Here is a 17,921-nt window from a genome sequence, read left to right on the forward strand (position 1 = left end):
TATCTAACTTCATTCTCTACACTCTATTGCTTTGACAGTACAGTGCTGCTCTGATGACACATTGTTGGTAGCTACACTATTAATATTTTCTACTTATTCCCTAATGGTCCCTAATTACGACCATTGAGTGTTTTATACTTATATTTTTTCCTGTTAATTTCTGACAAATGACGCTTACATGAGACCAGTATGACTGAATGAATGAAGAGAAACTAAAAGGGTAAATCAGTCTGATCATTAGGCCAAGTTGATAGCATACATATATGAAATAAAACAATCACTTTACAACAGTTGCATGGTGTTCAACATGTTTACTCCATAGTGCTAACTCAGGTATTTATCAGCTCCAGCTCCGATCAGCAGTTATGTAAACATGACACCCGGGTGAACACGTTCATTTTCACTCCATTTTCCGTACTGTGACGTCTTTCAGAGCTCAATTACTGTAGACAGACCTCTCTCCTGCCCAGTACAGTGCTGTTACACCAGAAACATGGCAGCTACACTACGCTCGAGAATGAAAGAGTGAGCTGCAGCCCTAAAATAAGTTTCAAAAACACACAATCACTGATTGAAGCGTCTCACACGGAGAATCCGATACTTACAGGAACACTACTACTATGATTATAAGTTATCAGCTCATCCCAGTTTCCAGTGCAAAATAAAACTTTTTAATGGCAGACATTTCGACTTGTTACACCGTGCCACCATGTACAATACCTTGTACCCTGGAACTAGCTCACAAACCTGCACAAAATTCCTGCTGTGAAAAGGTCTTTACAGTAAAGTATATACCTACACAGTCTAGACAGCTCAATGGAGCTGTTTTGCATGTGCAGCATATGTTAGGGAGAACTGTAATTAGCAAGACATTCACTGTGTTTTTTCATGTACTAAATGTACTTCATACACAATTCACTTATAATAGTCCCAAATAAAAAGTTCTCATTCACTAGCATTCAGTGACAATATGACACACAGAAAGAATATACACTGGGTACACTCTGTGTGGCTTTGACCCATCTTGTTCTTCACACAACAACAGAGTATGGATTGCAAATTGTTTGGCGTGAACAAAACTAAATCTCCCCACCTGTACTAACACAGCTGTCACTGTGAGACACTGATTACAGGAACGGTTTCACTCCAAGTAAAAGGAGGAAATCCAGCAATCTGTGTGCACTCGAGAATTTAAATTTCCAGATATGTCTTCTTCTCTGTCGTGGTGAGGGCAGCAATCGGAAACAAGTCTATAGAGCTGTTGGGTCTGAGCTCTATTAGTAACTGGAAATCATTAGTACTCGGCCTCACACGGGCGGCACCATTATGTTAACAGTACTCTACCTCATGAGCTGGACACCAAATGTGTTAGATTTTGGTTGTTTATCAATTTATTGGCTATCACAAATTAAGGAAATATTAATATTAAAAATATTAATATTAAATAATATCTTTAAAATGAATTAAAGTTCACGGGGCACCAGCCTAAACTAATAGGCAAAATAGCCAATATGGTTTTAGTCTCAATTTATTACCATTAATCTGGAACTCTGATTAACCATTAGCTTACTAACTATTACCAAATTACCAAATCAATAGTAAGTTACAGTTGAAGGATTGGAATTCTACCGAGTAGAGGTTGGCAATATTCACGCTTGTGCAACATTAAAGACACCAGTAGTTATACTTAAAAGGCATTTATTTACAATGGAGCAGAGTAAAGTACAATGTCTAATCTAGCATATACAGGTGTGTGTGTGTGTGTGTGTGTGTGTGTGTGTGTGTGTGTGTGTGTGTGTGTGTGTGTGTGTGTGTGTGTGTGTGTGTCTGTGGGGACACAGACAAAGGCAAGATGGCCGACTCAAAGTGGTCACTGTGACCACATGACCTGAACAAAGAAGACTACAAAGATGGCGGTAAACAAAGAAACTACTAAAATGGCCGCTGAGACCACCTAGTGTGTGTGAGAGGGAGGGTGTGAGTTTCTTTGTTAGCCTAGCTCATGTAATCTAATGGTACCAGGTTAGAGGGGGAAGGTTAGCTTCATGCAGGTTCTAGGACTGAGACGTACTGCTATGTGTGTGAACATACGAGTACTCGATTAACTGTATGACTGACCACGACCTAAGCAAACATTACAACAACAAGACATCAATCAACAAGTACATTAACAAGTTAAGACTTCTGCTGATTAGCTATGCTGTGCTGGGAGAGGTTAGGCCCAGTCCGTTAACGTTACCCAATCCTTGGAACAAGCAAAGAGGTCCTTTCCAGTGGTTTGTAAAATCCAGTGAGTTTGGGGGGTTTCCTGGTGGAATAAAGTCCTGTCTGGCTGTGTTGTGCTATTATCTCCTTTGTTCTCCTCACAGAGTTAGCTGTTCCATGCTAACTCTGCTACGACTCCTGTTGCTTGGAAAATCAGCTGGCCTTGTGTTGTAGCCGCTGATTCTGAAGAGGATTTGGTTCACTCACAGTTAATCCGAAGCAGGTCGCTGTTGTGGAGGAGAAGAGTGTTTGCAGGCTGCTGGTTGCAGGCCGGCGAGAGAGCTAGTTTCTCAGGTAGCAGAGCTGACCTGGGCTGGGGCCTTGTTGCCCTTTGAAGAACCGAGAGGAGAGGGCTGGAGCTGCTCTCCAGAGCAAGCCAAGAAGGGAAGAGAGGGAGAAGGGGTCTAGAAGACTGGTTTTGTTTGGTGACACCCTTGGGGGTCACATGTCACACGCTGGCCCACACTGGCTGGCCAGTGGGGTCCGTGGGGGGGAAGGGTCATCCCCAGGTGTGAACCGTGAGGAACTGTGGGGTGTGAATTCCTTTGTCCAGTGGAGCAAAGAAACATTTGGTCTATTGAATGACTGAGTCCCAACAGTCCCCCCTTTGTTGTCAGGATGCCACCTGACGTGTCATCCTGAGAGCATAATGTATAGTTCATTTGTCAGTTCATTCAAGGGGTAACATCCGGGCATTTGTCAACACTATCTATCTTGGCTAAGCAAGAACAATCAGGTTACAAAGCAGAGTTCAGATAATAACCACAAGGATCGAAAGTGTAAAACAACTAACATGTTTCCTAGTTACTCATGGTGTTAGTGAGGACTGGAAAGTCAGTGATGTTAGTTTGTTAAGGTGAGATATAGAGGGTGGCACCTAGAATGACAAGATTTGGAGTGTCTGGGTGAGTGTGCCATGTATATGCAGTGTCCTAAACTTGTATCTGATTTGATTCAGAATTTAGTTTGCTGCTGCTGCTGCTGACAAACCCATTGAGTCCATCTGGAAGAGTGTAAGGTACCCTGAGCCTACTTACTGTCAGTACTCAGTGCGGCGAACTCTGGAGCGCCGGTGCTTTAAGTTTTCTTTAACCTGTGGCACAAAGCTGTAGCACTTTGAGTAGCTGAAGGAAGAACATTCAGAGGCATTGTCACTGTCTGAGTTAACGTGGTCAGAGATGACGTGGTCATTGTCTGATCCATGTGTTGACTGGTCCTGTGTCTGAGCCAGAATTTCTGCGTAAGGCCGTCTCCTGCTCCTATTGTGGGAGTGCCTATCTCTACGCACTTGGTGGGCGTGGCGGTTACGCTCAGCACCCATATGTGGCCTTTTATCACCCCCCTTCGATCTGTTCTGAGGGTGATCTTTTGAGGTTACATGTCTGTGTGACGCTAAGGTGTTTGAGTTGCTAGGCTCAGTTGTTTTCCCCCTTGCCTTGGAATTGACCATGGTTTCCCAAGCCATTTTTGTCATTTTCTTTATTTCCTGCATGGTGGGCTTACCTTGATGCGTCATCAGTGTAACATGAGTGCGTACACAGGGATGGAGGTTTCGTAGGAACAAAGACTTGAAGGTGGAGTTCTGCTCTAAGCCTGGTGTGTTCCTACCCTGAAAATATGCATGCCTCAAACGTTGGTAAAAGTCATTGGGATGTTCATGGCGGGAGTGTTTTATTTGAGAAGCTGCAACCAAAGATTCTATCTCATCCGCAGCAGGAGAGAATTCTTCTGTCAGTGCTTGACAGAGCTCTTTGTAGTCATCTCTGACACTGGGAGGCAGTGATTGCACAAACTTGTGGACTGCTTTTGAGCTGGTCTTCCACACAAGTTTAGTTTTCTCCCTTTGGGTTGCATGGGGCAAATCAATTAAGTTGTGATCTAACTCCCTAAAGTAGTTTTCAATATGTTGATCAGAGCTGTCTGGATCAAAATGTTCAATGTCCTTTGCTAATAACTCAAGCGCTTCGAGGCGGGGGCACTGTGAGGTCCCTACTGATGAAGGCGAGACTATGCTAGCTGGACTAGTGGAAGGAGCTGAACAGCGGTCATCACTCTCATGGAGGTGCAGAGAGGAGGCTGAACAGTCCGGAAAAGTTTTGGTCCTTCTGTTGGAGGGGTGAGCACAGGTGAAACTGTTATGCATCAGTGGCTGATGGGAACATGAATATCCTCTACCGGATAAACTACCTGTCTCTTCAGTGTCAGTTTCAGGAAGATGGGAAGTCAGGTGGGTATAACCTCTGTCTCTCAGTGGATGTTGAGGAGCTGACTTCATTTCCCAGGACTTAGGGTCAGTTGGGAATTGGTCCCATCTTCTGAATGGAGGCGGAGTTAACCTGTCATTAAGGGAAGAGTGTGAGGCAGAAAAAACAGAATCACAAGCACTGACCGATCGTGGTGGAGCAAGGCATTCTGATTTAACCCTTAACAATTCTTCCTCGTGTGAACAGAGGTCTACCTCTGCTGCATGCAGGTCTCCTAAGTAGCGCATGGCTTTCTTGTTAGCTTCCTTAACTTCCTGGAGGAGAAAAGCATTTTGAGCTCTAAGCGATTTTACCTCCTCCTCTAGGGCTGCTTGGCTCTGAAGTGAAATGCTGGTTTGCCTGTGGAAGTTCAACAGTACACATCTTAACAATGGGCCTTTGGATGCAGTCTGAGCATCACCTTTGTCACTGAGTAGCAAGTCTATTTCTTTACTGCACTCACTGGAATTTAACTTGCTGATAAATTCTAGGTAGCCAGGCTTCAGGCTCTGTGCTAGGGAAGAAATAAACTGCTCTACACAGGAGTTCTCCATTGTTGTGTCTGGGAAAGAGGGAGGTTAAACAAGTTTTTCACAAAACACGAAGTCAATGTAGTTGGCTGTGGTGTTGCGCCGGGAGACACCTTGTAGTGTAGTTTGGCAGTACACTAGCCTAACTAAACAATGCAGTGGCCTACACTATGGGGGGTAGCTTCCTGTGGAGGAGGGGCAGCTACACTAGTGGGCATAAAGATTAAGGACAGTAAAGGCAAGTGCAGGTTTACTGTCTGCTTAAGAAATGTTTCAAAAAGCAATGACTGGGATGCAAGGCAGTAACAGTCCAAGGATTATCTCTTCAAGTTGACTCAGGCTGTAATGCAAGGCAGTAACAGCTAGGTGCAGAACTTGGGTTTCACAGGGCTGGTAGCACGCTGTGGCTCTATCTCAGGCTCTATTTCTTACTCAGGCTGAAATGCTTGGCAGTAACAGCCAGGTATAAGCTCTCTGTGTTACACAGGGCTGTCGGCACACAGTGTTTAATGTTAAAGGGAGCAGCAATTCTGACAGCTTTACTAGATAGCATTGAACACGTGGTATTCAAATGCTGGACTGAGGTTCTTACATTTCCTACAGAATAAATTCAACTGGAATTGTTAGCAACAATAGCAGGCTCTTGATACTAAGGCTTAAGTGTTAGCTATTAATAACTGGAGGACGTCTAATATTACTTCAGGTAAAATTAGTAAACCAATTCTCACCACAGTGCACTTGTTTGTAAGTACACCTGGACGTTTACTCCTGTGGTGGACTAAAAATTTTCCAACCTTTGCGGTTTTGGCCAAATTATGAATTTAATATTGCACAATTATGAATATTTGCCAACAGTACTCGGCCTCACACGGGGCACCATTATGTTGGGTCTGAGCTCTATTAGTAACTGGAAATCATTAGTACTCGGCCTCACACGGGCGGCACCATTATGTTAACAGTACTCTACCTCATGAGCTGGACACCAAATGTGTTAGATTTTGGTTGTTTATCAATTTATTGGCTATCACAAATTAAGGAAATATTAATATTAAAAATATTAATATTAAATAATATCTTTAAAATGAATTAAAGTTCACGGGGCACCAGCCTAAACTAATAGGCAAAATAGCCAATATGGTTTTAGTCTCAATTTATTACCATTAATCTGGAACTCTGATTAACCATTAGCTTACTAACTATTACCAAATTACCAAATCAATAGTAAGTTACAGTTGAAGGATTGGAATTCTACCGAGTAGAGGTTGGCAATATTCACGCTTGTGCAACATTAAAGACACCAGTAGTTATACTTAAAAGGCATTTATTTACAATGGAGCAGAGTAAAGTACAATGTCTAATCTAGCATATACAGGTGTGTGTGTGTGTGTGTGTGTGTGTGTGTGTGTGTGTGTGTGTGTGTGTGTCTGTGGGGACACAGACAAAGGCAAGATGGCCGACTCAAAGTGGTCACTGTGACCACATGACCTGAACAAAGAAGACTACAAAGATGGCGGTAAACAAAGAAACTACTAAAATGGCCGCTGAGACCACCTAGTGTGTGTGAGAGGGAGGGTGTGAGTTTCTTTGTTAGCCTAGCTCATGTAATCTAATGGTACCAGGTTAGAGGGGGAAGGTTAGCTTCATGCAGGTTCTAGGACTGAGACGTACTGCTATGTGTGTGAACATACGAGTACTCGATTAACTGTATGACTGACCACGACCTAAGCAAACATTACAACAACAAGACATCAATCAACAAGTACATTAACAAGTTAAGACTTCTGCTGATTAGCTATGCTGTGCTGGGAGAGGTTAGGCCCAGTCCGTTAACGTTACCCAATCCTTGGAACAAGCAAAGAGGTCCTTTCCAGTGGTTTGTAAAATCCAGTGAGTTTGGGGGGTTTCCTGGTGGAATAAAGTCCTGTCTGGCTGTGTTGTGCTATTATCTCCTTTGTTCTCCTCACAGAGTTAGCTGTTCCATGCTAACTCTGCTACGACTCCTGTTGCTTGGAAAATCAGCTGGCCTTGTGTTGTAGCCGCTGATTCTGAAGAGGATTTGGTTCACTCACAGTTAATCCGAAGCAGGTCGCTGTTGTGGAGGAGAAGAGTGTTTGCAGGCTGCTGGTTGCAGGCCGGCGAGAGAGCTAGTTTCTCAGGTAGCAGAGCTGACCTGGGCTGGGGCCTTGTTGCCCTTTGAAGAACCGAGAGGAGAGGGCTGGAGCTGCTCTCCAGAGCAAGCCAAGAAGGGAAGAGAGGGAGAAGGGGTCTAGAAGACTGGTTTTGTTTGGTGACACCCTTGGGGGTCACATGTCACACGCTGGCCCACACTGGCTGGCCAGTGGGGTCCGTGGGGGGGAAGGGTCATCCCCAGGTGTGAACCGTGAGGAACTGTGGGGTGTGAATTCCTTTGTCCAGTGGAGCAAAGAAACATTTGGTCTATTGAATGACTGAGTCCCAACAGAGCAATTATTGCTGATTGCTGATGCACTCTTGATTTGCCTTGTAATTACAAAAGCAGAGAGCACCATTTGTCAATGGGAATATTTACTGAAAGCTGATACTCAAATTAAGTCCCAGTGCTTCAATATCTGCTGCTGATTTGATCTGCTTAATTAAAGGTGGTGATAAAAGTATAAAACATTTGGGGCGCCTTGGTGGCTCACCTGGTAGAGCCTGCACCATGTTGGCTTAGTCCTAACTGACCCATGGCCCTTTGCTGCATGTCACCCCCTCTTTCTCTGTCTGTCTCTCACTTCACTATCTGAACGAAGGAAAAATACCCCCAAAAATACCTTGAAAAAAAAATAGTATACATGATTTAACAATTTGTAGTTAATTATTCCAATGTCACCCTGTTATAGAAAGTGTTTGGTATCCATGACAGATCAGCAGTCCAGAACACAGTCCCATGGTATCAGGACTAGTACCAGGCTCTGACAGGGTGCTTCCCTTTTTCTCCTCCAGCTAATCAGCAGGTGCAGTTTGCAGACTGAGTGATAGCGGCTAAAAGTCATGTTTGTATTGATTTGCTTTGATAATTTGTTTGTGTGCTTGTAATGTACTTTATCTGATGGATTACTAAAGAGATATGATCTCTATAAACTGTAATACTCTAAGTGATATTGCTGGGGCTTATTTGATATCATTTCAAAACTAGCAGTGGTATTATTGTTTTCTGCACCTGCCGGTCAGAGGCGCACCATCAGGAGAGGCAAACCACGCAAATGTTTGGGGCCCATATGGGGAAAAGGGGCTGCCAATTGCCCCTCATATTGCCAAATTTTGCAACCCCCTTAAACCTCCCATAAAGACACTATACATTGCACTGCTGCTACCCTAAAACCCCCTAAGTGAGGCCCCTGATGATGTGTGCTGTCGCTAGCAGCTACCCATTGCCTCTGCATGTTAGGTGTTTAGAGGACATCTGTAAATTGTTGTCTGTCAACAGTAGGTAATAATAAAAGGTGGGGGGTGGGGTGATGTTGTTTCTTTGCCTGGGGCCCCCGGAGTCTAGGATCACCACTGCCCAAGACAGCTAACTTGAAATCCAGGATCCACTCCTTTCATTGGATACTTTACCAGAAATGTAGTACTTTTAATGAAGAGACTATTTTCATTAATACAATCTTTATATAGTTTTTTATACTTTGATACAAAAAAAGAGTTTTAAATATATATTTTAGCATGCATTGTGTTTAGTTTAGAAAGATTCCTGGGACAAAGTATGAATTTCAAGTCAGAGTCCACCACAGTGACACTTATAAAGCTTTGTGTTGTTCCATTTAAGTCTGGATTTGAACATACAATATGAAAACATAGTCTCAAAACAATGACACTTACCACTGCCAGCAATATTAATCCACTTTAAAGAGATGTCACGCCATTAACTACCACTATCACTTAACTATCACAGAATACAGAGTGTAGTGACATAAAGATATTGGGTAAAATAGAAATTAATGTTAAAATAGCTCAAATAAAAATAGTTTCTACATTACATATATGCATGTGGCTGAATATGTTAATCAGGGCCCATATTCACAAAGCATTTTATCTTACCACAAGTCAGACTCAAAGTTTCTAACTAAAGGTTTACTCCTAAATCCTATTGACCCAGCTCCTGTGACCAACTTTCGCTAAGGAAAAGTGAAAACTCCTGAGCGTGTGACTCCGTTGCTATGGCTGACGTCATTTCTCATGATTGAGCTTGCTTGCAAGAACCACAGTGATTGGTTGAAGAAAGATTGTCTGTGCCGGTGAAAACGCATGCACAGTATCCCACACTAATAATAGAAAATAAAAAAAAAATACAACTGAAATACGAACACAAATGAATTAATAACAGATTAGGTGCTGTTCACAAAATTAGTGCATTCTCTGAAATAAATCTGTATGATACGTTTTGTGTAGACCTGGGAAAATTTTATTTTACAATAAAAACTTCAACCTCATGTCTGATATTACTGGTTATATTTATTCAAATATCGTATCAAAACACTCAAACTGATCTCCAAAACAAATCAGATGAATAAGCCATTTAACAAGTCATCAGATATCAATATCCAGAACTCACATTTTGCACCAAAAACATCTGAAATGCACATTAGACATCACGTCAGAGTCATGAGTCATGATTCAGTCATACTTGAACAGACAGACATTTAAAAAAACACCACTGCAAATAAACATCAGTAATTCAGTGATAGTTGTCAGTAGGCTACATCCAAATGATGCATAACATACATTTTCCAAAATGTAAACATGAAAAAATAAATGAATAAATGGGCTCAAGTTGAAACCAATAGCTTCACTCACTGAATCCATGGCATCAAGAAATGAGCTGTGGACATCTATACCTCTGCCAACATGCTTGGAAAAGTTTGAGAGGGGATATTTCGTAACTTTGTGACGTCATAACAAAACGGTCACCACCTCAGCTATGTGCCCAACATGAACTAAACCCAACATCCAACCTTGCAGGATTTGATTTCTCCGAGTCTTTACCTGAAATCTGCTGTTCTTTTATTCGATCACTCAGAAAACAGTCAACCTGCTGACCGACCTGTTGTTACTAGAGCTACAGAGAGTCACATGAGAGAGGAGATGAAAAACTATATTGAGATGGAAAAGTGTAAAATATGGGACCATTAACCACACCTGCAAAATGCACAAACAAATTCAGAGTTAGAAATTTTTCGGGCCAATCCTACACGATAGGAACACACTGCCTGCATTGTGTGTGCATGGTGGATGTGTCGCTGCTACTGCCGGCTTTATCTTTCTACAATAATTTCACCATGGATATGTCCATCAATACTTGAATGTTGGATTGTTTTCATTATAAACCTTATTAACCTTATTTACTCTTGTGCAGAGGAAAACACCCACACACAGAGAGGGTAAGTGAGCAAGAGAGTGCACCCAGCAATAAATTACTGCCCTTCACCTGTTAAATTATTGGGTTTCTGCTATGACCATTTAGTACATTTGGCCTCCTCTCTCTCCACATGCAGATGAAATGAATTTTTTAATGTCTGTGTCATATTCAGATTCAGCCTAGACATTGAAACTATAGGTAAAGGTGTCCGTTTTATGTGACGTTGCTTGAATGATGTCAATATCACTATCAACAGATGTTTTCTCTTGTTTTGATGGAACCGCATGAAAATTAAATGAAAAAATAAGCCGCGTCTCTAGATCAGGCAACACAGTTTCATGTGTGTCATGCAGGCAGCGTGTCTGCTTTAACCTTTAAACATGGGCGTGGAAATGAAAAGCAAGACATTCCACAGCCTTCCTGCTTCACATGCCATGCTGCCAGTGTGTTCCAGGCCTGAGGATCGGTATCTGACCCGGGCATATTTTGATGATCAGTATTTGCAAAAATAAACCAGATCAGACAGTCAGTCCTGTCTTTACTGTACTCTGTTGTGTCCACATCAGTCTGCTAGTGTAGCAGGACTGCCCTCTGTTAATTTCTCTGCTGTACAGCAGAGGTCCCTGGACCCTGGGCCGTGGCCGGAAGGATGAATTTGCTTTTAGTAAAATAAACAGTTGCCTTAGGGCTGCCATGATTAGTCGCCATGTGGCCAGTCCCTATTAACTGCCATATGTTTATTCTTTATTTTTCATTCATGGTCACACTGCTTCTCTGTCCTCTGCTCTCTGGGCAAGATGGGGCTGCACTCAGTACACCCACACACACACACACACACACACAAAATGAACAGCAGAGCAGAAAGGCTGTCCTGGACATAGAACCAGGTGAAGTAAAAATAACTGAAGATTACTGGAGTCGATGACGACTATTACTGAACTTTACTGCAAGTGCAATAAAAAGTAAAAGGCCAATACGAACTTCAAACCAACTATCAAACCACCTGTTCAACCAGCAACAAATAGAAAAGAGATATTTTCTTGTATTTGTCTGCTGTCTGACAACAACATCAAGGTGGTTAAGCTAATAGCAAATTTTTATTGCCCACTGAAATCTGTTGTTAAAAATATTTAATCTTGTGGCATCCCAGTGGCTGAATGGTTAGGGCATTTACCATATGGAAGTAATGAGCCTGATTTCCTGTCACTCTCCACTTTCCCTATCAAATAAAGGCATAAAAACCGCCCAAAAAAAATCTTTCTCCTTTTTCTGTCTTATTAGCAAAAGGTAGTGTACAAAACATTCAAGTAGCAGCTTCTCATTTTAAACCATTAATGACCAGTTGACTGCTTGAAGTGTTGACTGTTGCAAGTCATATCCGCTGTTGCCAATGAATGTTTATTGTGTGAGTAACTTGATTAAAGGCCAAAATAAAACTTCTGTTGTCTGGTGTGTGTGCTCTCTGATCTTTCATTCCGCTACAGAGTGCTTGTGAAACTTTGGAACCAGGACTCCAGCATTTTCTCCAGCAGATCATGTAGCTCATGAAAAAACAAATTGTTCTGTTTAGTTGGCTACACCACACATTATGTCAGTGTGCTTGACATATATTAAATCAACTTTGAATATGTTCTCTTGGAGGGTGCACAGCACAGATGTGTCACTCAGGTAGATAAAATCATAGGATAACACTCTGTATCAGCATTTTCTAAGAGATGCAGACCTGGATTGGAGCCAAAAAAACTTTATCAGGACGTCTCTAATCACAGTTCTTATGTTCTGCTACCCCACATATCTAGACATGTACTGGTGTTACATTCCTGAAGAAGTACATGACCTCAAGTGGTATCTGTGGAGCCTCTCTAGATGGAGAGGCAGAATCAGCTTCTAGACATCATACTTCTACTGGACCCCATATGCCTAACAAATACTTTCTCTTATCTCAGAAGGGGATTATCTTGTTGAATTAGCTGGAATATCAGCAGGCAAAAATTGTAACTTCTCAACTTGTCCTATTTGTGCTACATTTGTGCAGATTTGCCGTGATAGTTATTCTCACCACAGTGTAACAGCATATTTAGCTTAATTAGCTGCTGAAATGTATTTCTGTATATTACTACATTAATTCAGCTAAACTGTTCATGCAATATAAAAGAGAGGAACAAAACAATTAGGTCAGAACAGACATCTTTAGCCGTAAAGAGTGATGATTAAAGAGAAGCTGGATGGTTTTACAGAAAAAAAAGATGAAGAAAAATTGTAAAGTCACATTGCAATACAGTGCAGAGACTGATAGAGTCCTGAGCCACCGTGTAACAGCTTTCCACACTAAGTCTGGTAAAAGCCTTTGTTATGTTTGGGGCCATCCCAGACAGAGTGGCAGAGTCAAAAAATTGTGGTCTTCGGTTGTACCATCAGATGTCCCCCGACGATTGATTCAGAGATTTCGTGACCAGACAGTTATTCTCAGAAAGTTAAGACCAAAATCAAACAATGTGACCCACGTTTAAAAAACAATCAAAATACAACATAAAATTATACAAAAGACACAATGAAAAAACAAAGTAAAAAAAAAAAAAAAAAATCTGAATAGGTGGCTATTTCCCTGGCTTCACACTAGTGCCAACACTCTTTAGGTTTTTCAGCACAGCAGTGTTTGCCCTGTGGCCACTGTTTTATTATGTTTTGCTGCATGGCAAAACAGGGGAGTGGTGCATATGGATGTGATTTGGTGACGTTTCTTCTTGTATCTGTTTTGTATTTATTGTCTTTTATTTTTTCCTTTATTTACAGCGTAAAACGATCCACCAGGCATCATTGCACAGTCTGACATGCTTCAAAACTGATATTGTACAGTCTGATGATTGCAACCATGATTCAGTTAGATCATCTCACACAGTGTGACATTCAACACACTTGCAGGATATAGTCACTGTGCATTGCACTTAAAATGCAGGTGGAAACAACCTCTGCAACACTATCAAATGATACACATCTCTTGGAAATCTGATCCCTGTTTCATAATCAGTTCTAGACTCATCAGGAGAATAATAGATGGATGTCACTAATTCAACTTCTTGATTTCAAAGTAGACAAACAGATTTTCATTCAGATTTTTGTTTTTCAGGCAAAATTTGAAGGTACCTGCCCACCACTATTATTTCTTTAACTGATACAGATATTTTGCATAAGAGCTTCTCAATCATAAGGCAATAAATGGTTGAGGGAGTTCAAGTCCCACATATGGCCTTTCTTCATCAATCAGTATATCAATCAGTATACATTCTGTAATTAATGAGAAACAAGGCCATAGGTCATCTGTGCAGCAGGTTATTATGGTCTAGCAGACAAGAGGAAAGGAAAAATCTGGTGACGTAACATATGGAGCGACAAAGTCTGCGTTAGCAGGAGGTTGTGATGGATGGATGGATGTGTCAACAACAGATGAGTGTTCGATTCTCATGTGAAATGAACAGTTTATGTTGTTTCTTTTATCCATGACCATTCTAAAAAGTTAACCACTTCGTTATTATTGCAACCATGACAACAAATATCGTCTAATATTGAGGAAGTACTTATTTTAACCAAGTAGTTTTTGTGCCTGAACATAACTAAGCCATGACTATTTATTGTATTATAATATAACCATGGTAAAGAAGGTCCAGTACGCCACTGTCAGAACACTTCGGATTATTGTAACCGTGACAACCAAAATCCGGTAAGACTGCCACTGTATGGGTACTATTTCAGGAGACAGTCCTATGGGTTGTGTCAAGGGGTTGGTACAAATGCCGCATATGGTTGTTCAGGTTGGAGGACTTGGTTTGGTGTTGTGCTCTGCTGAACTCATGCAAGTGTTAAGTGCAGCAAAACAGAACGAATAAGATGAAGCGTTTTCTTGTCATGTACAGTACAGACAGAAGCTGTCCTCCCCTGCTTTGCTTATTTGATATTTTTGTTATGGTTGGTTTCCTTTTGGGTTTTTTTTTCATGTTTTAATCTTGCCCCCCTTTCTGTTTATTCAGCTTTGTCCTTTTCAGTCTGTCTAGTGACATTTAGAAAATTGAAAATTAAATTTTAAAGCAAGAGGAAAAGGTAAATATAAAATCACCTTCCTGTAGGTGTGTTGCAAATTACGATAAATCTCAGCTTTGGCTACTGGCACTTGATGCAGTAATGAAAAAGGTCTAAATATTGATCATTCAATAACCATGACAGCAAAGAGAGATGCAATAAACTTTATGTTGGCTGATTATTAGATAGATAAGAACATGCACAAATTATGAAGTACTGCACTTCATTTTCACAACTTGATGTTTGTAGAAATATTTTCAACACTGTCTGTTTACCAGAAGATCCTTTGCATACTGATCATGCTCATCACATTTAGGCACATTCCTCCGAGCCTCCTGTTCTCCATTATTCCTCATCTGCTTCAAGCTGTTATTTCCAGTCGCCCTCTTGCCAGAATTCTAATAATAAAATAGCCGAGCTGCAGATCCTGCTGCTCCACACTCACTTCTATATATTAGCAGCACCACCAGTGAGTGAACTGGTGGTCAAGGGCTGTCACCTGCAAATTCCTCCCACAATTGACATCCCATTTCTTCTTGGGGCATTAAAATGCACTTTAAACCAGACCTGCTGAACTGTAAAGGAATATAAATGAAAGTACAACCCCAACTCAAGCCCGTCCCTGTTCTCTGTATCTCCACTTTTGGGTTGTTTTTTTTTTTTTTTTTGCAGTGTGTGAATTAATATTCTGTCGAAGGAGCCATTTTCAATTACTGAGAGGGGTTTCTTCTGTAACTGAAGCCAGCTAAATTTAATAAATGTAATGCCTCAAGTCCACATTGATGCAGATTGAATATTTTGGTCATAGAGCTGCTCCACAAGGGATGACTTCCATTCCTGACGAATTTATGGTATCCAGTATGGAGAACCAATCATTTCTGAACTATTTTCCATTGAAAATAATGAATGTGGAGCACTTTGTTGTAATTTTGGCTGTTCAAAACAATAACAGTTGTGAAGAGTGCAGGACTCAGTGTCCCTTGTGCCAAAGTAAATGTAGTGTTCATCAAGTTCCAGCCATTAAAGGACTACATTCACTAAATGTCTACTTCTCTTGCAATTATTCCCACTGGTAAGGGCATACAGTTTTCTTCACTTTTTCAGGAGCTCTCCACTCTGCTGATGCTGCTTTCCTTTTCCTCTTCCCTCATCCTGTTCAACTTGTCTGCTGCATTTGACACAGTCCACAGCTACTTCTTCCTGCCTGGCACTCATGCAGAACTTGGACACTGGGAAAGGCAGTGCTGAGGAAAGCAACATGCCTTTTCTAGCACGTTTATCCCACTTTCTTTCTTTTTTTTTTTTCACCATGTGCACAGCTCTGTCCTTAGCCTCCTCTGTTATATCTTTACACTTGGCTTGGTTCATCATGATGATTACATATAAGTTGTATGGACAATCCCCAACTACATGTAATCTTCTTGTCCTCTCATATTAAAGCTGGGGTAACCAGAATTCTTGGAAAAAAGAATTTGAAAATTCAGCCGGCCTTACCCTTCATACACGCAGGCAGTGGTGGACCGGTGCACCGGGACATTTCCCAATGGCTTTGGGGATGTTTAGGCTGGGAACAGTACAGTCAGGAAGACAAAGGTCTGGCACGTCACCCCTGGTACACTCCACATGCTTATTATTGTAACCATGGCATTGAAGGTCCAGTACGCCAGCAGCTCTTCATCTTTCGTTCATATTACAGAATAGAAACTTCACAATACATCTTTATCAGATAATCTCTAATGTAGCTGGACAGAAATGATTTAAAGCCAATATAATCTGTATCACTGTCTGTCTATAAGCAACAATTTGCAAATCACATTATTTAAGCCTGTGATAAGCTAATGAAGTCATAAATTATGTTATAAATATTCATGAGTAAGAGGGATAAGCAAAATGAGCGGATTAAGCTCGTGACCTAAGCATGATACAGAGGTTTCAGGTATTATGTATTCATCTGGTGGGATTGATTATGTTGGATTTTCAGTCTGACCCCTCTGGTGATTGGGTATCATTCATGTATTGTAAAGTATGCATACACTTGAGCTCCTCTAATTGTCTGACTCAGTGTGTGTGTGTGTATGTGTACATGCACCAGAGCCTGGCGCAGGAGTTTGCTTGCACTCTGGCCTGATGACTAATTAGTGGCTGTAATCTGCTAGCTCACTCTAGGATCTCGGCTCCAAGGACACCTGGGTCCCTGTGCACTGGTGCCCACCTGCCTGGCCGTCTGCCTCCGTACCGACACCAGATGGTTTGGAGCAGAGCGTGCTCTTCGTTACCAGCTTCTTCAGAGTAAGCTGAAACATCACTCCATCAAGGAGATAAAGACCCTTGTCACATGACATTAAACTTTTATTTAAAACTGAGTTTTCAGTCTGCTATCCCACTGATGTTGAACAGAAAAGTCATATCTTCAAAGACACAAATATCTTACTAAACTGGATATCAGAGTAGACCCTAATCTTTAACGTGATTAGGTACAACTTGTTGGACTCCAGTGATATTGAATTAATAACTCTACCTCATGGGGCTTTTGCCTGCGTTATGCAAAGCTTTGAGCTGTGATTCAGGAAATGTTCCCATATTGGTGTTAAGTCACCATAGGTGCAGTCATAGTGTGCTGGGAGTAGTCTCTTTATTTACTATCCATAGAGCAGCTCCAAGATTTGTCTTGAGATTAAACCATCATCAGAATTGCTGTGCCTCTTAAAAATACTCTTCAGTTAACACAGAACTTTAAAACAATTCAGTAATACAATTCTACTTTATGGTGGATCTTTACTTAAACACACATCTACTGAATCATGAAATACAGGTGCGGTATACTGTACTGCATTCTAAAAGCCTGCACCGAAGCTCCAATTATACAAACCATCCCAGACAATGATCAGAAACACACTCATTCAATTCACATACAGCAGATATTTACAGAAAATATAGTAAAGAGTGTGTGTGTGTGTATCTCATTGTATTTAATATGATTTTGAATATATTGTATAAACTGAATATGCATTTAAGGGAACTTTCACACATGTAGCTGGGTTGATTTAGTCCAGACCGAGGGATGAAAAATAATACACTGTTGCCTTTTAACCATGGTCCATTAAGCGTCCTAGCAGAAGTACTACAAACAGCCTGAGTAGTTGGACCATGTGTTACAATCCCTGACTTTCTTGCACTGGAATTGACTTGAGTGGGGTTCATCTTGGAGATGATCACTAGATGATGTAGCTATGATTGCAAAACACCTTCAGCTGTGTACCTTGACATCAGTTGTGTACCACACCCTCAGCAAAGGTAGTTCAGTGACTGCTCCTTTTCATTGGCAAGTGCTTTGATTGCCCTCTTATGGGCCTGCCCTCTGATTCCTACTTCTCTCAGAACCATTGCTTTGGAGCTGGCTACAAAGCCCCTGCAACCCAACTCGACTGGATG

General features: G+C 41.4%; 1 protein-coding gene across 1 annotated transcript in view; it reads right to left on the reverse strand.

The window, feature by feature from the left end:
* The window catches only part of opcml (opioid binding protein/cell adhesion molecule-like), a 304,122-nt gene that overhangs the window by 246,364 nt on the left and 39,837 nt on the right, over positions 1-17,921 (reverse strand). The window lies entirely within an intron of this gene.

Source organism: Seriola aureovittata, chromosome 15 (genome assembly GCF_021018895.1).
Source record: "Seriola aureovittata isolate HTS-2021-v1 ecotype China chromosome 15, ASM2101889v1, whole genome shotgun sequence".
Classification (NCBI taxonomy): Eukaryota; Metazoa; Chordata; class Actinopteri; order Carangiformes; family Carangidae; genus Seriola; species Seriola aureovittata.